Raw genomic sequence first — 26,399 nt, 5'->3', positions numbered from 1 at the left:
CCAAAACATTAGCATAAGGAATACACAATGTAAACACATGTTTTGGTTTTGCTAAGTTTTCAAATTTGAATGTAAGAGTCTCAGTTTACGTTTTCCCAAATTAATATCAAGTGGAGAAATTTCACGTTTTACCTAACCCATGTATTTGCTTGATAGATAAAAGTTCCTCCATTAGATTCAATTTTCTAATTGATTCAATAATATTTTATAAAAACTTTGTTTGAAAAATAACATTTCCAATAATCAAAACTTCGATTATATATTCTAATAATTAATCTTAATTAAAACTAATGTTTAATTAAATTAATTATTCATATCTCTTCATAACCTTAATAACAATACAATAAATCATTAAAAGAGTGATCCATTAATTTAGAACTTTATAATAATTATTTATAATTAATTATATATACTTATATACATACATACATACATACATACATACATACATACATACATACATATATATATATATATATATATATATATATATATATATATATATATATATATATATACATACATACATACATAAATATATATATAATAATAATTAATAACAATGCAACTGAAATCAAAATTCATACCAAATCGTATATGAGATGATGTTGGAAGTCATTTAAACCAAACGAAAAACTGCAATGCAATTTATTAAATCGCGCGGCCATATAAGGTACCGCAGCGCAGGTACACTGCGGATCGTAGGTAAGTCATTTAAACCAAACGAAAAATTGCAATGCAATTTATTAAATCACGCGGCCATATAAGGTACTGCAGCGTAGGTACACTGCGGATCGTAGGTACCCTACGATCTCGCAGGCTTGCGGTGGCTGGGGTATTAAATACTCACCTGCCCAACATTTGCATATGTATAAAATGTTTTCAAAATGCTTCCACTACATGATGCGAGTCGGATTTTTGATTAAAATTTAACATTTTTTCAAAAAAAAATTTTGATTAATGATATTCAGTTTTTAAACAAATACATATATATTATACAGAATTAAAAATATTATAGTATATGAACATATATACATATATATATATAATTACATATATATATATATATATATATATGTATGTATGTATGTATGTATGTATGTATGTATGTATGTATAAGCAGATTTACGAATACAATTTCCAATTTTTAGAATTTCTCTATGAAACTTGATTTTCAAAATTTCTAATAATTAACCTAATGAGTTTAACTATGAATTTCCAACCCTAGCTCCGTGTCATTTTCAGATCTAAGCATATAGAATCCTCAAATAAATTTTAATTGCCCAAATTGAAAATGCATAATGAAATATGAGATTCCTCAGAAGACATATGGAAGATACAAAGAAGACAGGGAAAGCAAGATGCGGAAATAACATAAGTGAAATCACAAGAATCTACCAGGATTCTGATGCTATATCGCTCTTCCTCAGAAAACCCGCAGAAAAAGCTCCCTTCTTCAAAATTCTCGAGTCCTCCAATGCTCCAATTGTTCTCCATGCTATCCACGCTATGTCTAAGCTTCTAGGAATGCCTGAATATAAAGAGCTCTTAGGAAACCTCTAAAATGCTTCTAGAAATAGCTGGAATGTGTCACCAACTAAGCATGGGTCTTTTCCAACCTTTTTGATGAGCCATAGGGTTGTAGACACCATGTGCTTAATTGATGCACTAACCCCCGTGTCGTTGACACATGAGAAATAGAGAAATGCGTTAATTCCCATGCAAGCTTATAACTCCAATTTACTTTTTAAATAATTTGCATTTAAATATTTATAACTTCCATTTTAATTTTTATAACTTTTATTTTAATTTTTTTATAACTTTTATTATTATTATTTGTTTATTAATTTATTAGTATTTTATAATTATTATTTATTTTAATTTCTAATTTTCTTTTATTTAATTCTTTTCTCTCAATTAATTCTCCTTTAATTAATTATAATCAAAATATCAAAGATCATGATATTTAATTTTCTCAAATAATTAATTTATTAATTAAATCTATTTGTTGAGACTTAATTAATAGAAAATTCACCATAGACCTCCAAGATAAAATATGAAAATCCATCATATTACAATTCATACAAAATTAGTCTAAAGGATTAAAAATCATGAAATATGTCATCTGACACATTCAGTGGGTACTCAACTCTGATACTTGTCCTAACTCACTAGGACAAATGGTTTTAGGGTTTGGGATTTGGACTTGAAAATTTATCTCCCCTCTCTTATCATTGAGATAATATAATAAGGTACACTCATCCTAGCAATTCAGGGAAGTCAATACCTGGTACCTGCAACCTGCAGAAAAACCATGCATGTACATACAATATATATAGTGCTAAGCTAAACAGGCAATGGCAAGAAGTGGTGCATCATGTAGATCCCGACTAAGTAGGTGACTACGACTCCCTTCCTTAACCACATCAGAAATGCCATACAATAAGAAAACACACACACCATACACATGAAAGTATGGGGTAAGTATCCATAATAAAACACATGAGATAATAAACCATCTAACTAATCATCAACAATAACTGAAAACAATATAATGATCATCATAAATACATGAAATGTAAAGTCTAGATGATCTCATCATATAACAACTGAATCCATAACATAATGTCTGATAGTGTCAAAACAATACCACTAATCCATTAACATAAAGCTAGTCTATCATAGTCTGATAATAATAGCAATAATATCCCCAAAAAAGATGTGAATGAGGGGTAGGCACTACATTCACCCCCCCTTGGATTAGGCTTACTCTTGGAAGCCTACAAACAAGTAGCTGAAGAATCATCAGTAGGGTCCCATTGGACCCTTACCTACTCGATGGTTTGACCCCTGAGGGTCAAACCCCACTGCTCCAGAATACAAACCGGCTCCAAAGCCAGCTGCCCATCCTCTACCTACAATGCATTCCAATCAAGAACATGCAAAATATTAGGAATGTACTGCCTAAGCACTAAAACATGGAAAACATCATGAATGCGAGCTAGGCTGGGCAGTAGAGCAAGGCGGTAAGCAACCGGGCCAATCCTCTCTAGAATCTCGAATGGTCCCACAAAATGAGGTGCTAGCTTAGTCCTATGAGCATCAGCATACTTCTTCTACCTATCATGTGTTGTAGTCAAATGCTCACAGATATGCACTACCTGTTGCTCCATATCACGAAGCATCTCAGGACCCAACAGGATGCAATCCTCAAGGTTGTCCCAACTCAAGGGTGTATGACAAGGACGACCATATAATGCCTGAAAAGGTGCCATGCCAATAGAACTATGATACCCATTGTTGTAAGCAAACTCCACTAGGTAGAGATAGTCCTCCCAATATGTCTACCTATCCATCACATACATCCGTAACATATCCTCCAAAACCTGATTCACCCTCTTTGTCTGACCATCAGTCTCTGGATGATCTGCCAAATTGAAGTTTAACTGCGCTCCAAGCTCATGCTACAATGATGTCCAGAATGCAGATGTGAATACAAGATCCCTGTCAGAAATGATCTTTGTAGGAATACCATGTAATCTCACAATGTCATGCATGAAGACATTAGCTACAAAAGCTGTTGTGTAGGAAGACCTGATGGGTGAAAAATGTGCCACCTTAGTCAACCAATCAATAGTGACCATGATAGCATCATGATGATGAACAGTCATAGGTAATCCTACAATGAAATCCATAGAGATGATATCCCACTTCCAAGAAGGAATGAGATTTGGCTGCAAAAGTCCAGCCAGGTGCTAGTGTTCTGCCTTGACTCTCTGACACTCAAGACACCTAGCCAAAAAATCAGTAATATCTCGCTTCATTTCAGACCAAAAGAACAAACATCTCAAATCAGCATGCATCCTCCCCAAATGTCTCAAAAGACCATCTGATTCTCGAACGTAACCTACAAACTTACCTTCCAAGGGTCTTCCTGAATCTATCTCTCTGCACACTTCCTGATACCAAGAATCTATAGGAAGTGCCTGAAGAATCTGACTCCTCAAATCAACACTAAGAGTCATAGATGATAACACATGTCTCTTGTGACTCAAAGCACCTGCCACCACATTCTCCTTACCTTGAATGTACTTAACCTCAAAATCATACTTGCATAGAAACTCCATCCATCATCTCTAGCGAGCATTGAAATTAGGTTGAGTAAAAATGTACTGAAGACTATGATGATCGCTGTGTAGCTCAAATTTGTGCCCCAACAAGAAATGTCTCCATCTTGTCAAAGCATGAACTACTGCTGCTAACTCAAGATCATGCATAGGATAATTTAACTCATGATCCTTGAGCTTGCGTGATTCATATGCTATCACCTGTCCATTCTACATCAACACTGCCCCAATCCCTTCAAGAGAAGCATATGTACACACCATGAAATCTCTCTCTAGATCAGGTACTGCTAAAATCGGTGCACTAGTCAAAAGCTCCTTGAGCTTCTAAAATGCTTCCTCACATTTCTCTATCCACACAAAGTTTTTTCCTTTCCTCTGAAGAGAAGTGATAGGATGTGCTATCCTAGAGAAGTTCTTGACAAATCTACGATAATAACCAGCTAAACCCATGAAACTATGAATCTCTGACACGTTAGTCGGTGTCGGCCAATCTATTATTGCCTGAATCTTTGCAGGATCCACTGAAATACCATCACCTGAGATGACATGCCCTAAATACTGAACCTCTGATTTGAAGAATTCATACTTAGCTGCATTAGCATAAAGCTAATTGTCTCTCAAACACTGCAATACCAACTGCAGGTGTTCCTCATGCTCCTTCTGATTCTTAGAGTATATCAATATATCATCAAAAAACACAAGTACAAACCTATCAAGATATGATAGAAATACACCATTCATCAAACTCATGAACACTGATTGAGTGTTAATCAACCCAAAAGGTACCACTGTGAACTCATAATGCCCATAGTAAGTTCGAAAAGTGGTCTTGTGAATGTCAGCTTCCTTAATGTGAAGCTGGTGGTATCCTAACTTAAGGTCAATCTTGGAGAATACTATAGCTCCCTTGATTTGACCAAATAAGTCATCAATCCTAAGCAAAGGATACCTGTTCTTAATAGTCACCTTATTCAACTGTTTGTAGTCGATACAAAGGCGCAAAGAACCGTCTTTCTTCTTCACAAAGAGCACTGAAGCTCCCCATGGTGATACACTAGGTCGAATTCTCCCTTTGGCCAGAAGGTCCTCTAGTTGAAGAAATAGCTCACCCAGTTCCTATGTAGTCATGCGATAAGGAGCTTTAGAGATAGGCTCCGCTCTAGGAATTAGATCAATGCTAAAATCAATATCCCTCTTTGGAGGCATGCCTGGAATCTCACTTGGAAAAACATCTACGTACTTGTGCAAAATCAGGTGATCTAAAGTCTTCCTCATCAAGATCATTTACCATAATAGCAAATATTTGACATCCCTTATGGAAACTTCACTTCATTTGCATAGCAAAAATCGTCCGCAAAGATATAGGCCTTGGTATCCCAACTATCTTCACATCATTCCCTTGGTCATCTTGTCACATAATAATCTTCTTCCTACAATCTATACTGGCTTTATGTGTTCCAAGCCAATCCATGCCTAAAAACACATCATAGGAACCAAGGGGTATGACTCAAAGATCCACTATAGAAACAAAGCTTCCTAAGCTAAGCCCACACTTATGAACTACAGAGTTCATGGAGACCTTGATACTTGAGGCTAGTTCCACTTGCCAACCATGATCTTGCTTCACCGCATCCAACTTACACTTAGAAACCATAGATGGTGAAATAAATGAATCTGTAGCTCCTAAATCAAATAATACTAAAAGAGATATACCTCGAATAGCACCTGTGGTCTCAACCATTGTGCCCTGATGATCCGCCTGACGGTGATCAACTGCTGCAAATACTCTATGAGCTCTACCTGTATCACCAACTGTAGGCTCTAAAGCTGTAGGCCTAGGTCCTAAAAACTGAGGTGCTCACTGTGGACACTAAGTTGCATAATGACCAATCTGTCCACATGAGAAACATTCTATATTCCTACCAGATCCTCTACCCATAGGTGGTACATTTGATTGCTGACAGCTATTCCTACTAACAAACAACTGACTACTCTGAGTTGGCTGATTGGGCTGATTTTTTTTATTGCATTGAGCATTACGGTTGTTCTTAAAGTTAGAACCTTTGCCACCACCTTGAGCCTAAGAATTTGATGCCTTCTGCTGTTGCGTCTACTAAGACTGCAGCTGAAATTGTTTTCCCTTAGAAAAGAAAGGCTTCTTGTTACCACCTGAATTGAAGTTGCCTTTAGATTCTGACGCTGCTGGCACTCCTACAAAACCACCTTGACCAAGGTTGACATTTTTCTCAACAAGGATTTCTTGATGTACCGCATCCTTGAGAGTTTTTGGCTCAAATACTTTGACACCCACAATAATACGGTTGTTCAAACCCCTAATAAAGTGTTGTGTCAACTGAGCTGAATTTTTAATGAACCCTGAAAAAGACATGAGCTCATAAAACTTACACTCATACTCAATCACTGAAATAGTGTACTACTTGAGATTATGAAATTCATCTGCCCTTTGCTGTTTCCATTCCTCTGGTAGGAATCATTCACGGAAACTCTCTACGAATAGTTCCCAAGTGACACTGCTCATATCGATCCCCAGCTTCTTCTCCTCAATTGTCCACCAAGTGGCCCCAAAATTCTCTAAATTGGTGATCACAAATCTTGCCTTAACATTGCTATCAAAGTCCTGCATAGCAAAATCCTGTCGAGAGAAATAAGCCACTGCTCAGCCACAGAACCAAAACTTTACCCATTGAAAGGCTTAACATTGGATCTTGAAAGATCCTTCATCTGAGTGGACACAATGGACATCTGACGATCCTTTCGAGGACTTCTAGATTTGGGTCTATGCTCTTGTTCTGTCTGATGCACTTTAGGCTATTCTTGAAAAAAGAGGTAGACATTCTAGAATAGTCTACATCATCTGTCTCAGACCAACCTCTTCAGACTCAGCTTGGTTCTCTCTACGGCTCTCTTCTTGTTGCCTATTAGAGTGCTCTTCCCTGCTCTCTATATGAGCCGATCCCTCATGGGAAGACTCATGGGCACTGACAGCTCTGCCATGACCACGACCTCTTCCATGGCCTCTACCATGGCCTCTAACAAAAGACCTAGTCCCAGATACCATCCTACAATAGTACAAAGTACTATTACAATTGAAAGACACATGTTTGTAATAGACTAAGTTTAGTTCTATGTTTAGGTTTAAGTAAAATTTCAGTTTTGACAATATATATAAGTAACAGTTCAAGTTCTTTTTTCAATTCCCCTAGTTTCAAGTTGAAGAGATACACTTAGTAGTTCAAGTTCTACTTGTTTTGAAATACCCAGAACTCCCAATGTAGAAACTCGGGCTCTGATACCAAATGTAATGCCCCGCCAAGGGATCCAAAGAATTAACCTAGAATTTCACTAAATTTGGTAACATTTTTTTTTTTCTTTAATTACATGAAAGTAAATACCACATATAACTTATTCACAATAATGGAAGCAATAGCAATGTCCATCTAAAAATAAACATAACATACTTAACAGATTACCTCCTTTAAGATCCCTTAACGTGAATTACATACATGTTTCCATCTAGTACAACATCCACATGAAATAATAATGAAAAGTCCATTGTACAAATGTCCTTTCTAAATTACATTCCAGAATGCACAATCATCCACTATACATGTCATAGGGTATGAAGGCTTAAAAGAATATACATATGTGAAATATAGTACATCACTCTATTCTAATCCATGATATATCAAAGTAAAGATAACCACATGATACATCCATCATAAGATCAAACATAATAAACTAAGTGCATGGTTCCTCCCAACCGTTAATAGCATCATTAGACCATTGTGGGCCCTAGCCATCCCTCTGTGCGTAACATCCCAAATCACCAAAGAGATCATCGACATTAACATAGTAGGAATGTCACTCCTAATAAATACAACATCATATGTAGAAAGTAATCTAACATGCAAATATAAGCATAAGATAACATCATCTAACATATGATAATCATCAATGAAAGGATACATATCCACCATCACGAAGGACGCTTCAGCCACGATGTCTCAATGCATCTCAAATGATAAGAGTGAAAAATACACTACCACCCGACTGTGTGGTACCTAAGTGGTCCACTCCCACTGTGCTGAGGAGATAATCTCAAGTCCCAAACAGACTATCAAAATCACATAGCACAAGTCTCTAAAGTCCAGGAATCCTAAAAGTATACTAACTCAAAGGTTTCAATCACAAAATAGACATCTACTTCTCAGAGGCACACAATGACATGTAGGAACCTACTATGCAAGCGGGAAAGTGTCATCGCATTTATCTCGTACAAGTTACCCTAGCAGTTAGCTAAACTCTATGGGTCCATACAGATCTCATGTGGCCACTAGTATCCTCTCATACTAACAACGCATACTATGGAATGCAAGGTCGCAACCATGTGTTCTCACTACTCCCATCCTAGCCTATACAAGCACTCAAGGCATGGGCGAGAATCAAAACTCTTATCTTTTTAGGTTCATTCAGTTAGTATTAAGTGTGAATGTTATCACTTATTAATCCAACTTACAATGACTTACCCTGGCAACCTCTTAGGGTCCCGACCCACATTGCAAGCCACTTCCTGACACTACATGCAGATATCCTACCCTAATGCTCATGGTATCATAGATCATCAAAAACACCAAAGAAAATCCATAATAAAATCATCAAATATCCACAGTAAGAATCATCAAATATCCATGATAAAATCATCAAATATGCATCAATGCATCAAATCTCCATGAGCAACATCCATAGAAAATCATGACCACAACAACTCTCTATTGGCAACTGAAGTATCACTAATAATAAAAGTATCCATTGGTTCTCAATAACCAAAATATGTCTCAATCATATTGATCGAAGACTCCAAAAATGGTTGAGTCAAACATGTCACAGCATGACATCATTAAGAATAAATCCACATCTCAGTCCCATCATGGTGACTAGAAAACAACCAAGGATAATTGATTGATGACCAAAAATAATGGTTAAGTCAAGGGTCTCAAACATAAGAATCTCAACTTTAACAATCAGTAATCACAACCAATACATAGAGCATTCCATCACATAATCATGGTTGGGTTTATAAAGATAAAAAATAAAACATCATCATGACATCACAATCACATAACCCCCAAGCCTTTGGTAGACATCCTATATTGGTCAACACTAGTCAACCCAAAACCTAAAACATTAGCATAAGGAATACACAATGTAAACACATGTTTTGGTTTTGCTAAGTTTTCAAATTTGAATGTAAGAGTCTCAGTTTACATTTTCCCAAATTAATATCAAGTGGAGAAATTTTACGTTTTACCTAACCCATGTATTTGCTTGATAGATAAAAGTTCCTCCATTATATTCAATTTTCTAATTGATTCGATAATATTTTATAAAACTTTGTTTGAAAAATAACATTTCCAATAATCAAAACTTCGATTACATATTCTAATAATTAATCTTAATTAAAACTAATGTTTAATTAAATTAATTATTCATATCTCTTCATAACCTTAATAACAATACTTTAAATCATTAAAAGAGTGATCCATTAATTTAGAACTTTATAATAATTGTTTATAATTAATTATATATACTTATATACTTATATATATATATATATATATATATATATATATATATATATATATATATATATATATATATATATATATATATATATATATATATATATATATATATATATATATATACATACATAAATATATATATAATAATAATTAATAACAATGCAACCAAAATTGAAATTCATACCAAATTGTATATGAGATAATGTTGCAAGTCATTTAAACCAAACTAAAAATTGCAATGTGATTTATTAAATCGCGCGGCCATATAAGGTATCGCACCGCAGGTACACTGCGGTTGCAGGTACCCTGCGATCTCGTAGGCTTGCGGTGGGTGGGGTATTAAATACTGACCTGCCCAACATTTGCATATGTATAAAAAATTTTCAAAATGCTTCCATTGCATGATGCGATTCGGATTTTTGATTAGAATTTAACATTTTTTCAAAAATGTTTTTCAATTAATGATATTCAGTTTTTAAACAAATACATATATTTTATACAGAATTAAAGATATTACAGTATATGAACATATATACATATATATATATATATAATAACATATATATATATATATATATATATATATATATATATATATATATATATATGTATAAGCAGATTTATGAATACAATTTCCAATTTTCAGAATTTCTCTATGAAACTTGATTTTCAAAATTTCTAATAATTAACCTAATGGGTTTAACTATGAATTTCCAACCCTAGCCCCATGTCATTTTCAGATCTAAGCATATAGAATCCTCAAATAAATTTTAATTGCCCAAATTGAAAATTCATAATGAAATATGAGATTCCTCAGAAGACATATGGAAGACACGAAGAAGACAGGGAAAGTAAGATGCGGAAATAGCATAAAGTAAATCACAAGAATCTACCTGGATTCTGATGCTATATCGCTCTTCCTCAGAAAACCCACAGAAAAAGCTCCCTTCTTCAAAATTCTTGAGTCCTCCAATGCTCTAATTTTTCTCCATGCTATCCACGCTATCCACACTATCCACACTATGTCTAAGCTTCTAGGAATGCCTGAATATAAAGAGCTCTCAGGAAACCTCTAGAATGCCTCTAGAAACAGCTGGAACGTGTCACCAACTAAGCATGGGTCTTTTCCAACCTTTTTGATGAGCCATAGGGTTGTAGACACCATGTGCTTAATTGATGCACTAACCCCCGTGTTGTTGACACATGAGAAATAGAGAAATGCGTTGATTCCCATGCAAGCTTATAACTCCAATTTACTTTTTAAATAATTTCCATTTAAATATTTATAACTTCCATTTTAATTTTTATAACTTTTATTTTAATTTTTTTATAACTTTTATTATTATTATTTGTTTATTAATTTATTAGTATTTTATTATTATTATTTATTTTAATTTCTAATTTTCTTTTATTTAATTCTTTTCTCTCAATTAATTCTCATTTAATTAATTATAATCAAAATATCAAAGATTGTGATATTTAATTTTCTCAAATAATTAATTTATTAATTAAATCTATTTGTTGAGACTTAATTAATAGAAAATTCACCATAGACCTCCAAGATAAAATATGAAAACCCATCATAGGACAATTCATACAAAATTAGTCTAAAGGATTAAAAATCACAAAATATGTCATCCGACACATTTAGTGGGTACTCAACTCTGATACTTGTCCTAACTCACTAGGACAAATGGTTTTAGGGTTTGGGATTTGGACTTGAGAATTTATCTCCCCTCTCTTATCATTGAGATAGTATAATAGGGTATGCTCATCCTAGCAATTCAGGGAAGTCAATACTCGGTACCTGCAACCTACAAAAAAACCATTCATGTACATGTACAATATATATAGTGCTAAGCTAAATAGGAAATGGTAGGAAGTGGTGCATTGTGTAGATCCTGACTAAGCAGGTGACTACGACTCCCTTCCTTAACCACATTAGAAATGCCATACAATAAGAAAACATGCACACCATACACATGCAAGTGTGGGGTAAGTGTCCATAATAAAACACATGAGATAATAAACCATCTAACTAATCATCAACAATAACTAGAAACAATATAATGATCATCATACATACATGAAATGTAAAGTCTAAATGATCTCATCATATAACAACTGAATCCATAACATAATGTTTGATAGTGTCAAAACAATACCACTAATCCATTAACATAAAGCTAGTCTATCATAGTCTGATAATAATAGCAATAATATGCCCAGAAAAGATGTGAACGAGGGTAGGCACTACAGCCATGATTTTTCCTTTAAATATAGGAGACTACTATCAAATGCCCAGATGACTTGAATTTAGATCCAAGACTCGTGGTTTTGTTATTAATCAATGTAAAACTACAATTTGATTAATGAACCATAAAATTTGTATTAATAATGGAACCCTTGAATTAAAATTCATGTATTGCCTAAATTATAGTACTCCATAAGTTTTGTTCTATTTATGAAACCTTTGAATTGAATTAATTGCTTATTAATTAAATATATTTTTCTATATTTCAAGTTAGTGCTGTGATTGTGATTAATATTTTTATGTCTGGTTTAATTATTTGTTGAATTTTGCTTTAGGAAATGTTTTTTCTTATGCATATTGCATTGAACCAGTAGGTGTAGTGAAAGAGAAGCTGCTATCCTTCTGTAATGTCTCCTAATTATCAGTACTCAAATTCACCCTAAATTACAATAAAATTAAGTAGGTTTTAGGGATAGATTTTGAAACTAATCAGATTGAAGATGTCTCAATCATAGAGATAACAAGGATGTAATTGGACGAGGTGCCTTGAGAGATCCCTAACCCTAGGCCCAAGAGCAAACATCCTCATGTGGTCCTTGTCATGAATCACTGAGTGATATTCAAACTATGATCAATATCTGTTGCTATTGTCATATATACCTAGCTTCAACCATGCTCTTAGATGGAAGTTTGCTTACTTTTTAGCATCCTTTTCATATTATTGTTCTTGTCTTATAGTAATTTAATCTTTCTAAAATCATATTTCTAGTAAATTTCACAGGATGGCAAGATTGATGCTTTGATACCATTTGTAATGAACCCTTTTTGGGGTCATTCTTATATGTGCAACCTTTTCTTTAATTTGTATTATTTTTCCATATTTCTCCAATAATATTCAAAAAATAGGGACAATTAAGTCACAAAATCCAATTGCAAAGACTTGTTTCAAAAAATTGTTTGGAAATATGCAATGGGGGTGCTCTTCATGATTTCTTTCCTTAATTATATGCAACTGATTTTCAAAGAGGCCAATGCTTAATAGAGTGATCCAATAAGGATGTATATGAAAAAGAGAAGAAGTAATTGATTATGACGTGAGAATGGGATCAATCTTCATTATGTATCTTGCAAGATTGAAGAGTTGCATGGTTTTGAATGTTTAAGAGACATATTTCTTCCTAAGTGTATCTCTTCCCGACATTAGAAGATCTGTTTGTTATATAAATTGCATCTCTTTATGATACCAATAAGACTATAATGCAAATCGCTTTTCATAATTAATGATTAAGCACTACTCTTTCCAATTGTTGTTAACATAATCATCCTTAACGAACCCTTAATTGATCCTTCTTATACAATGCTAATATGTTTTCCCTAATTTGGTGTTTCTAATATAATAGTTAGCACATATATTAATATGAGATCAATTATTTATAATTGATTTATTTATTAAACAAAAATATAGATTAAATTATAATCATGTAGGTTTCATTATTGATTTTGAATAATTATTATTTATTTATCATCTTATTCATCATGTTAATTATGTTATACTCATATCATATTGTCGTAATTTTGATTACAAGATAATATGCAATTTATAATTGTTAATAATATTTTATTATAATCATCTTTATTATGATATTCTTTATTGATATTATAATATTTTCATAATATATTTAATAACATTATTATAATACTATAATAATATTATGATATTATTATTATGTTTACTTGTTAATTATTCCTTCTTGGCTACTATCATATTATATGATTATTATGAACATAATTATTATAATATTATATTCTCTTTTTTAAAATTTTATTATTTTTTGACTCATTATATTATTAAATTTTATCAAAAAATAGGGGACATGACACTCACTGGATAAATAATGCAAGAATGTGGGGAAGTGCCACATGGCAGCGGACTCACCCAATGATGACATGGTGATGATGTGGTAGGTGTTATCTGAGTGATGATGTGATGACTTGGCAATCAGAGGTTGCCACATGGCAAAAAGTTTAGTCAAACCTTGTTTGAACCCAAGATTGAAGACAAAGGGAAAAAAGTAAGATATTTTTAATTGTCAATTTGAAAATATTTTTTCATATGTACATTCAAATCTTTTAAATGCAAAAAAGGTTTTATTCTAAAGTTTATACTTTAGAATTTTTTTAAGTTTTGAAAAATTTAAAGTTGGAGACCTGAGTCATATAGTGGGGGGAACATTTTTTCTCAAAATGAGATTCTAGGGGTTCCTAGTAGGATAATATAGCAATGTTATATATCACCAAAAATGGGAGGAGACAAACTTTACAATTATGGAGTTTTCTTTTGCACAAGAATTCACTGGTTTGATTTACAAGCAAATTTGTGATTTCTGGGGCACTCTTAGTAGAATGGGCAAAATTTGTCATTGATCATCAAAATTGGCTAGAAGGTAGATATAAAAGCATGTCAAAGCTTGATTGTGGAAAAAATTGATTCTAAAAGAATATATTGCATTCTAGAGGCCATTTAACTTATTTTTCACTTTTACCTGGAGTTCAAATTTGACATCAAAATCAGTTATGTTCTTTCATCATCAAGTTTTTGAGATATTTTATTCCTTTAAGAGCCAATATGGTAAAGGATTTGATTCACCCATTGTAGAGAGAGATTAGAGAGAGTCTTTTCATTGCTAGTAGAGAGAATTTCAAGTTGACACATCTCAGACACAGAGCAGATCTAAGAATTCTTTCATCTATATCATTCTCATTCTTTCTCATTGTATGGGTTTGAGTTTTCACTATGAAACTGGTTGGTTCCAATATTAAGTTTTCTTAGGTCTGTGATACCATTCTTCAATAGTTCTTCTTATATGAATAATAGTGTAAGTTTTAATGCATATAGTTTGGATTTTTTAGGTGATTTGTGAGTTATTTTCTTTACATAATTCCTTTTTTTTTTCAAGGAGAATGAATAAAACATAGCAAAAGGTTTTTAATTCAGTCTGGATCTTGTCTCCTAGTCATGGATTTGTAATCTTGTCTAGTTTATGAACAAAGAGCATGAATTAGGTTGCATTCTATTTAATGATGTATGTGATTGAAATGCCTTGCTTGTGCAAAAAAGAGCCATGCAATTTCTTGGTGTTTATTATAGGGTTTGAAAATTTCATGATGGGATAGTCTAAGTATGAGATTCATTTTGATGTAGGTGTTTATTCACAAGGTGAAAGATAGATCATGGATCTTTCTGTAGGAGTTATGTTAGAGATTTCTAGGAGATGTATGGTTGTAATTCATTTAATTTCCTAATAGATAAGGCACTAATCAGAGATAGGATCATTAAGTTTTTTTTGCTCATACTTGGATCTTACTATTATCAACATATTAAATCAATTTTCCCTTTTATGTTGAAAGTTATTCAAAGTTTAACCCTCCCTTAGCTTACTAGTTTCATGAGTCATGTTCTTAGCTATCTCATGCTTGTGATTTCTTGGTTAAGTATAGAAGATTTAAGGGTTTCATATGCTATTCTAGATCTTAATAATACTCATTGCACTAGTCACATAGTTATATCTTAAGAGATTCACCCGCCTAGGTTTTACAGAGCCTAAAGTGAAGAAGGGTCAAGCCTTATAGTTGGCCTAGTGTCTGAAATGACATGTTGAAGATGAGATTTAGCTACTTCTAGATGTGTCTTATTCTCAATTACTCCATCTATATTTCCAACAATTGGTATCAAAGCTTGTGGTGCTTGTAGGAAGGGTTTCAAGGACTTAAGCTAAAGAACAAGATGTCTTACAAGAGATAAATTCCAAGGCTTAATAGGGATAACTTTTGAGCATGGCAAGGTCTCATGAGACTCAATCTAGCTTCCATTGGAGATACAAGATTGAAATATCTTGATGAAGAATATACATCTCCTTCTGGTACATTATCTGTTAATGACATTTCTGAAAAGAAGACTTATAACACCATGATGATAGACATTGCATCTGCTCTAAGCTATGAAGAATTTGATGATATTAACAACTACAAAACTACCTTTGAAATGTGGAACAAGATGAAAGATATCTATGGAGGTGATGACAGTGTGAGGAGAGCCAAAGAAAAAAGTCTTAGATGACAATTTGATTAGATGAGAATGAGAGATGATGAAAACATTGCCAAATATGTTGAAAGGGTCAAAGCAAGTGTTAGTGCAATCAAAGCTTCTAGAGGAGATATCAAGGTAGAAATAGTTGTAAGTAAAGTTCTTAGAACATTGCTTCCCATTTATGCAATTAGAGTATCTACAATTCAGGAACGTTGACTGCATTTGAGCTAGATAACTATGATAATTATGTTCCAGCTTCCAAGAACATTAAATCAGCATTTAAGGCCAAGCTTTCAATTAAAGAAAAAGGCAAGAAAATTAAGTATAGTCAGTTAGAAAGTGAGGAATAATTAAGAAAGTTATGATAGTTACCTTGAAGTTATTGAAGCTCTACTAGCAAAGAAATATTTTAGAGGCAAAGGAAAATACAAAGGTAAAGTTCCCCTAATCTATTTTTCATGTGAAGAAATTAGTCATATTGCAGCTAGGTGCCCAAACAAGAAAAGCAAGGATAAGAAGAAAGGTCACAAGTGTAATGGCAAGAAAGACTTCAAATCATTCAAGGAAAAAGGTAAGAAAACATGTTTTACAGCTAAGGACTCTAAGGATTCTAATAGTGGTGAGGATGAAATTGTTTACATTGCTATGAAATATGAATCTTATAATGATGAGGAAGATAAGATGGCACTTATCTCTCATGTGAGCATAAATGATACATGGATCATAGAAAGTGGTTGTTCTTGTCATATGACTAGTGACAAAATAAAGTTTGAACATTTTGAAGACTATGATGGTGGTAGTGTAAGGTTTGGAAATAATGAACCTTGTTGCATAAGGGGAATAGGATGAATCTCATTAACCAAAGAACTTGTATGTGATAATATCTATTGGTTTGAAGTAATGTGGCATAGCTAATCAATACTAGATTCAAGGTGGAATTCATGCATGGAAAGGCAATACTATTGGATGATAAAGGAAAGCTGATTAGATCAAGCATACAAACAAAAAGTAACTTGTTTTATCTTGATCTATGTGAGTGCTCATGTTTTATTGATCAAATTGAAGAAAGTTACTTATGGCATAGAAGGTATGTCATGTGAATTTTGATAACATGGTAAAGATAAGAAAATTTAGGAAATTAAGAGGCATTCCTAGTATAAAGAAACCTAATGTTGGTCTATGCAAGAATTGTTAGATTGGTAAGATGGGAAAGACTAGCTTTAAAAGTAAAAAAGTATTAGTCTAAAGATATTTTGGAAATTGTGCATATTGATTTGTATGAACCTATTGGAATTGAGAGCTATACTAGAGAAAAGTTCTTCATTCTTTTTGTTGATGACTACTCTAGAATGATGATTGTTATGTATCTAAGAGAGAAGTTAGAGGCATTTGAGAAATTCAAATGGTATTTGGCTAGAGTAGAGAAGAAAAGAGGGAAAAGACTAAAATGTTTGACATCAGATAGAGGTGGTGAGTTCATTTCCAATGAATTCATTAAATTTTTCATTGAAAGAGGAAGCAAAAGACAAGTATTAGCTCCTGAAACTCTCAAGTAGAATGGAATAGCTAAAAGGAGGACATATCTATCATGGATTGTGAAAGGAATCTAATGATTAAAAAGAATATTACTATCAAATATTACAAGGAAGCTATCAGCACTACAGTTCATATAAATCCAATGTAAGTTACCTAAAAGTATTTGGAAGTAAATGCTATATCTTGAAAGAATCTAGAAAAGGAAAATTTGATGTGAAGGGTGATGAAGGTATATTTTTAGGATATTCTTGCAAGAGTAAGGCATATAGATGTTTGAATTTGTCTACTCACAAAATCATAGAAAGTGCACATGTGAAAGTTGATGAGTTTGCAGAAAGGACTAAAAAAGAAAGAAAAAAGGAACCAAAAGATTATGAGAGATTTGTTTTCATTGAACTTGATGCAATGCCAAATACATCTATCAATCAAGAGATTTCTACTCCTATGTCTTCATCAGTCACTAAGTTGAAATAATTGCAAACTGAGTTGCAAGAACTCGAGTCACATTCTAAAGCCATTGAGCCAATGCCTACCAAGTCTGAGCAGCCAGAACCTAAAGTTAAAATTCAAGAGGAACTTGTATTGGCCAAGTATGTTAGAAGGAATCATGCACCGGTTTAGAGTATTGGAGATAAATCAAAAGGTACTATGACAAGAAGTAAGCTAAAAGGTACTTGTTTACATGCTGATTTTGAACCTAGAAATGTCAAAGATGCATTGGAAAATGAAAGTTAGATTGAGGCTATGAATGAAGAGATAGAGAAAATAGAGAAAAACAAAATCTACACTCTTGTACTTAGGTCTAAAGAAAAAAATGTGATTGGAACAAAATGTATATTTAGGAATAAGTTGAGTAAAGATGGTAAGGTATCAAGAAACAAAGCTAGATTGGTGTGTAAAGGCTACTCTCAAGAAGAAGGAATTGATTATGGAGATAATTTTTCTCCTATTGCAAGATTGGAAGGTGTTAGGACCCTACTTGCATATGCTTCATACAAAGGATTTAAGTTATATCAGATGGATGTTAAATCAACATTTCTCAATGGTATTCTTGATGAAGAAGTCTACATTGAGAAAACTGAAGGTTTTATTGATTCAGACAAAAAGGACATGGTCTAAAAATTACACAAAGCATTGTATGGTCTGAAACAAGCTCCTAGAGCATGGTATGAGAGATTGCATAACTATCTTATTCAGATTGATTTCTAGAGAACTAGTGATAATAGTAGCTTGCACATCAAGGAAGGACTAGAGAACAAGATTTTTTTGGTAGAAATATTTGTGGATGATACTTTATTTATAAGGAATGATGATCTATGCAAGGAATTTTTAGAGCAAAATGAATAAGAAATTTGAAATGTCTATGTTTGGTGAGATTAAATTCTTTGTTGGTCTTTAGATTTTGATGGGGTTTAACCCAAGAACAGAATGGACACAACAGAAAAGGGAAATTATATTAACTAAGAAAATAAGCTAGTACAAATAGTACAGAGAAAATAAACTTTAGAACATGCCCTAAGGGCTTACAATGGCATACATCTGGAGAATATTTCTCCTTTTAGCACCCCCTCTCAAACTCCACTCCGAACTGCCTTTTACAATGCCAGAAATCTCCTTAAATAGACCCCAAAGGGTTAAGGATTAGGAGTACATTCTAGAAAGTGCTAGTAGGCATCCATTGACAAAATAGAAGGTTCCAGAAGCTGCGTTAGAAGCCGGTGCAAATCTAGAAGAATCCAGAAATGGTAGCCGAACTTCTAGGAGGCATAACTTTTGAACCGTAGCTCCGATTGACGAACCGTTTACATTTTTGGAAAGCTCTCAAAGATCTCTATAGCCCTATGAACCAGCTTTTCTCATACCCCATTTTTGACCCTTTTTGAGGTCATTTAATGCCCCAAACCTGACTTTGAAGCATTCTTAAGAGGTCTCCAAAACCTGAAAAACTGCAATAACTTTCAAATCGTGGGGCCTTTTGACCTGATTCTTTTTATGGAATGCTCTAAATCTCAATTACATTCATCTGGCCAATTCACACCTTCTAGGTCACCAAAATGATGGCCAAATTGCATGCTCCTATTTTTTCAAGATTTTCAAACACATTGATAGTGGAACTGTGAGAGTTGGAACCTTTATTTGACCCAAATGGGTATCCAAAAATGTAAAGACATGAAACAAAAACTAAGTCTAAGTACATTTTTTTTTGGGTGACACAAGATTGCCCTTATACCTCTGGATGCTCCTGCATTAGACACCCAGGGTAGATTGAAAAGTGACCCTGTCACTTTATGGATGGTAGAGGAAATCCCAAATGGGAAACCTCAGCTGCTGAAATCCAAGTTGATTCCTCGATTGGTCGTCCTTTCCATTTGACCAAATACTCTTCATACTGTCTATTTTTGGTACTCCTACCCACACGATGATCTAGAATGTCTTCTATCTCCTCCTTCTTAGAAGCAAGAATTGGACATGGCTCTAACACCAGCTCCTCATCTGCACCATCATCATGATACTTTGTTAAATCTGCAATGTTGAAAATGGGAGAAATCTGAATACCGTCTGGCAGATCCACTTCATATGCATTTCTTGAGTCATGTTTCTTCAAAATTTTGCAGGGGCCAAATTTCTTCATTTTCAACTTGTTGTAAGTATCAGCTGGAAATCTTTCTTTTTGTAAGTATACCATGACTAAATCTCCTACTTGGAATTCCTTATGTCTTCTCCTTTGATCAGCCCTAGCTTTATACTCTTGATTCATCCTGGTTATGTGTGCCTGAACCTCCTCATGTAGACGCTTGATATGTTCAGCAAATTCCTCAACTTCAGCACTTGTCCTCTCCCCTTGTTCTATCTTCCTCAGCTCTGGTGCAGTCCTTGGGCTATTCCCATATACAATTTGGAATGGTGATTTTTTAGTACTCCTATTTATAGAGTTATTATGAGCAAATTCTGCCTGTGGTAGAATCAAATCCCAACCCTTGGGCTTATCCCCAACTAAACATCTCAGTAAATTTCCTACACTTTTGTTTACCACTTCTGTTTGGCCATCAGTTTGCGGGTGATGCGTGGAACTGAATTTCAATTATGTTCTAAAATTTTTCCATAATGTCCTCCAAAAATACCCCACAAATTTAGTATCTCTGTCAGAAACTATACTCCTTGGAAGACCATGTAGTCTTACCACCTCTTTGAAAAACAAGTCTGTAATATGGACAGCATCATGAGTTTTGTGGCATGGAATAAAATGTGCCATTTTGGAGAACCTATCAACCACCACGAATACTGAGTCATTACCCCTTTGTGTCCTTGGCAATCCAAGAAAAAAATCCATACTTATGTCCTCCCATGGCCTTGATGGAATAGGCAATGGGTGATAAAGACCCGTATTGTGACTAAACCCCTTGGCAACTTGACAAACCTGGCAACTTTGTATGAACTTCTTCACATCTTGTGAAATCTGAGACCAAAAATAATGTTCTCTAAGAATGGAAATGGTCTTATCTCGACCAAAATGTCCTGCCATCCCTCCACTGTGTTTCTCCTTAATTAGATTTTCCCTCATGGAACTCCTTGGAATGCACAATTGACTACCTTTGAACAACATGCCATCCTGAATCAAATAATCTAACCACTTTGTTCTATCTACAGCAATAGGCTCTTTACAAGCTTTCCATGCTTCAAAAAAATCAGGATCCACGGGGTACAAATTCTTGAGTTCATCAAACCCAACTACTTCAACCTGCATTACTGTAAGCAGTGACTGTCTCCTACTTAGTGCATCTGCAACCCTGTTAGATTTTCCACTTCTATGCTTCAACACAAATGTATAACTCTGCAAGAATTCTACCCACTTCATATGCCTCTGATTCAATTTACCTTGGCTATTTAGGTACTGTAATGCCTGATGATCAGTATACAAAAAAAATTCCTTTGGCAATAAATAATGCCTCCATTTCTTTAAGGCCTGAACTATTGCATAGAATTCTTGATCATAAACATAATACTTCTTCTTTGCATCATTCAATTTTTCACTAAAATATGCAATAGGCTTACCTTCTTGGCTTAATACAGCCCTAATAGCACTGCCACTAGCATCACAATCCACCTGGAATACTTTTCTAAAATCTAGAAGTGCCAACACAGGCTGTTCTATCACCTTCTTCTTCAGCAATTCAAAACTTCTCGCAGCTGCTGTAGTCCATCTGAACTCTTTTCTATCCCCTCTTATTGTATCAGTTAGGGGTGCACATATGCCACTGAAATTCTTAATAAACTTCCTATAAAAACTAACCAGACCATGAAATGATCTTACCTCAGTAGCAAACCTTGGAGTAGGCCATTCGAAGATGGATTTTACCTTCTCTAGATCCATTTTGAGACCTTTAGGTGATATAACAAATCCCAAATAGACTAACTCCCTTGTTGCAAAGACACACTTCTTTAGATTAATTAACAGTTTCTCTTCCCTTAGCCTTTCAAGGACACTACGAATATGCAGTAAATGTTCTTCCAAAGTCTTGCTGAAAATTAAAATATCATCCAAATAGACAATAACAAATTTTCTCAAGAACTTCTTAAGTACCTCATTCATGAGCCGCATGAAGGTACTTGGGGTGTTCGTCAATCCAAAGGGCATGACTAACCACTCATAAAGACCCTCCTTGGTCTTGAAGGCTATTTTCCACTCATCTCCTTCTCAAATCTATATCTGATGATAGCCACTCTTCAGATCTATCTTTGTGAAGTACTGAGCTCCACTCAAGCAATCCATAAGATCATCCATCCTTGGTAAAGGAAACTGATACTTGATGGTTATCCTATTTATAGCTCGAGAATCTGTACACATCCTCCACTCTCCATCCTTCTTTGGTGCGAGTACTGTAGGCACTGTACATGGACTCAGGCTCTCTCGAATCACGCCCTTCCTCAATAGCTCCTGAACCTGTCTATTTAGCTCCACTGTTTCAGTAGGAGTCATCCTGTGAGTAGCCTTGTTAGGAAAACTAGCTCCTGGAATTAGATCTATCTGATGACTGATTTGCCTTACTGGTGGTAATCCATCTGGAACATTATCAAAGATAATATCTCCAAATTCCCCTAGTAAATCTGAAACTTCAAATGGTATTTCACTACTACCTTCTTTATCTTTCCTAGGAATCAAATCATAGCATATATGCTGATGTTTCATGCCATCTAAAAAATTCCTTCCATCAAAAAGAGAAATCCTAGCACTGCTACATACCTTTTCACCTTCCTTTTTCATGGGCTTCAATTTGTGGCGAACTCCATCCTTTGTGAGAGAGTATGTGTTTGCATGTCCATCATGGATTGCATGTCTATCAAACTGCCATGGTCTACCCAACAATAGATGGAAAACATCCATCAAAATAACATCACAGAGAACTTCATCATGGTAACTCCCAATTTTGAATTTTACTAAACATTGTTCACTTACCAGGACCTTATGATCATCTTTTACCCAAGAAATCCAATAGGGCTGGGGATGTTTCTCCCTCTTGAGCTTTAGCTTAGAGACCATCTCTTCTGATACCAAGTTATCAGTGCTACCACCATCAATGATCACATCACAACATTTATCCTCACACTTGCATCTGGTGTGACACAAAATCCTCTGTTGTCCTAGTTCATTCTCACCACTTAGTAGGACTCTTTCATTTACCAAGGTCTCTCCTCTTTTTGTATCCTCTGAATGTGATGATTGTGCATCCTCATCCACATGAGAAACCCTAGCTTGGCCCTCAGCTCTCCTATCTGTCCTTCCTTTTCATTGAGGGCATTCAAAGGCATGATGACCTTCTTCATTGCAATGGAAATAGGTACCACAGAAGCCTCCTCTTCCTTGTCCATGTCCTCTACCTCTTCCTCTTTGATTTCCAAAGTCTTGATTATGGGAGCGGTTGAAACCCTCATTCCTTTGGTTTCTGCTAGTACCCACATCTTCATTTTTCTTTTGGGTTTCATTACGGCCTCCAGATGATCTACCACTTCCCCTTCCTCCTTGACCGCACCCTCTTTGTCTTCCTTCAAACCTTTTACTCAGCTTCTCTTCAACTCGTAGGGCAAACTAGTATGCTTCTGCAATGCTGGTCATTCTTACCAGACTTAATTCCTCCTAGATGCTAGGTCGCAACCCACTGATATAATGAGCAACCTTCTCCTTATTTGCTTCTACATGCCCCGCTCTAATCAAGAGTCTTTAAAATTCCTCTATATATTCTTGGACTGATCTTCTTGCTTGCTTTAACCCATGCATCTTCTTAAACAGATCAAGCTCATAGTCCACAGGAATGAACTGCTTCTTCAATTTGTCCACCATGCGATCCCATCTTGTGATCTTCTCCTTTCCTCTTCTAAGTCTTTCCAGTTGAACCTCTTGCCACTAGATTTTGGCATGGCCTTTCAGTTTGGCCTTTGCAAACTTAACCCTATCTGGGTCCCTTATATCCTCATAATCAAAGTATTCTTCCAGTTCATTGATCCAATCGATCAACTCATCTGGTTTCAGATTTCTTGAAAATATACCCACTTTAATTGTAGGTCTTTTCCCAAACTTAGTAATGGCCCTAAAAAGACTTTACTCTATAGGATTCAGAACTTCCCCATCAACTTCCTCTTTTGGTCCCATTACTTCCTCTTCATTGTCATCCTCACTATTGTCACCTATGGCAACATTTGCTCCTCTATGAAGCTCCTCTTGCAATGCTTGTACCTGCCTCTGGAGGGCTCTAACATCCTCAGGATCAATAGCTCTGGCCCTTCTACCATGCTCTCTTCATGGAGGCATCTTCTAACTCGAACCCACAACCACATAGTGCTGGTGCAAACTTCCTCATAGTCGGCGCTCTGTCTACACACTCAGGAAAACCCGCTCTGATACCACTTGATGGGGTTTAACCCAAGAACAGAATCGACACAAAAGAAAAGGGAAATTATATTAACTAAGAAAATAAGCTAGTACAAATAGTACAGAGAAAATAAACTTCAGAACATGCCCTTAGGGCTTACAATGGCATAAATCTGGAGAATATTTCTCCTTTTAGCACCCCCTCTCAAACTCCACTCCGAACTGCCTTTTACAATGCTAGAAATCTCCTTAAATAGACCCTGGAGGGTTAAGGACTAGGAGTACATTCTAGAAAGTGCTAGTAGGCATCCACTGACAAAATAGAAGGTTCCAAAAGCTGCGTTAGAAGCTGGTGCAAATCTAGAAGAATCCAGAAACGGTAGCCGAACTTTCGGGAGGCATAACTTTTGAACCGTAGCTTCGATTCACGAACCGTTTACATTTTTGAAAATCTCTCAAAGCATCCTATGGACCAGCTTCACTCATCCCCCATTTTTTGACCCTTTTCAAGGTCATTTAATGCACCAAACCTGACTTTGAAGCATTCTTAGGAGGTCTCCAAAACCCAAAAAATTGCAATAACTTTCAAACCGCGGGGCCTTTTGACCTGATTCTTTTTTTGGAATGCTCTAAACCACAATTACATTCATCTAGCCAATTCACACCTTCTAGGTCACCAAAATGATGGCCAAATTGCATGCTCCTATTTTTTTGAGATTTTCAAACACACGGATAGTGGAACTGTGAGAGTTGCAACCTTTATTTGACCCAAATGGGTATCCAAAAATGTAAAGGCATGAAACAGAAACTAAGTCTAAGTACATTTTTTTTTTTGGGTGACACGAGATTGCCCTTATACCTCTGGATGCTCCTGCATCAGATTTAGTAGAGAAAGAACGATATCTACACCACTTAGTCTAAGTATATCAAGGAGGTAATAAAAAAGTTTAGTATGGAAGATTCAAAACTAGTTTGAAATCCCATGTGTACTGGACTAAAGCTTACCAAAGATGATGATTCAAAAGAGGTAGATCGAACCTTATATAGATCAATGATTGAAAAAGTACAATATGTAGTTCATACAAAGCTTGGTATTGCTCTTGTAGTTGGTGTAGTGGCAAGATTTTCAGTAAAACCCATAGAAAATTACATGTTGGCAATCAAAAGGATCTTGAGATACTTGAAAGGCATTGAAGATTATAGATTGTGGTATAAATTTGGAGAAAATTTGAACTTAAACGTCTTTACTAATGCTAATTGGATAGGAAACATTGATGATAAAAAGAGTACAAGTGGTGGAGCATTCTTTCTTGGCAAAAGGTTGGTATCTTGGACAAGAAAAAAGAAAAATTGCACATCCCAATCTACATCAAAAGCAGAGTATATTGTAGTAGGAATAAACTATTCTAATATTGTTTGGTTTAAACAGTTGTTGGAAGGCATGAAGGTTGAGATCAAAGAACTAGTTGTGTTTTGTGATAATACAAGTGCAATTAACATATCAAAGAATCTAGTGATGCACTCCAAAACCAAGCACATTGCTATAAACTACCACTTTGTCAGAGAATTGGTGTAGGATAAAGAGATTAGATTGGAATATGTCCATACAAAAGAAAAAATTCCAAACATATTCACCAAGACATTACGTAAAATTGCATTCTTGTATCTAAGAGGCAAGTTAGGGGTCATTCCCCTATTTGAAGCTCACTAAAATAAAGTTTTAGTGATCCATCAATAGGAATCAAGTTTAAGATGTATCAGTTGATGTAGTAGAATCAAGGGAATACTGCATATGAATTAGTAATCAAGGTACATTGATATTCATTTGGTATGTGTTTTCTTTGGCATGTGTTGTCAAAGAGGGAGAGTTTACTATCATATCTTTCTAAAATTTGAATTAAGAGAGATTTTTTTGTTTGGAGAAGAA

The sequence above is a fragment of the Cupressus sempervirens genome, chromosome 1 (assembly GCF_028749045.1).
Source record: "Cupressus sempervirens isolate cs-2001-9-10 chromosome 1, ASM2874904v1, whole genome shotgun sequence".
Taxonomy (NCBI): domain Eukaryota; kingdom Viridiplantae; phylum Streptophyta; class Pinopsida; order Cupressales; family Cupressaceae; genus Cupressus; species Cupressus sempervirens.
Note: the sequence above shows the minus strand (reverse complement) of the source record.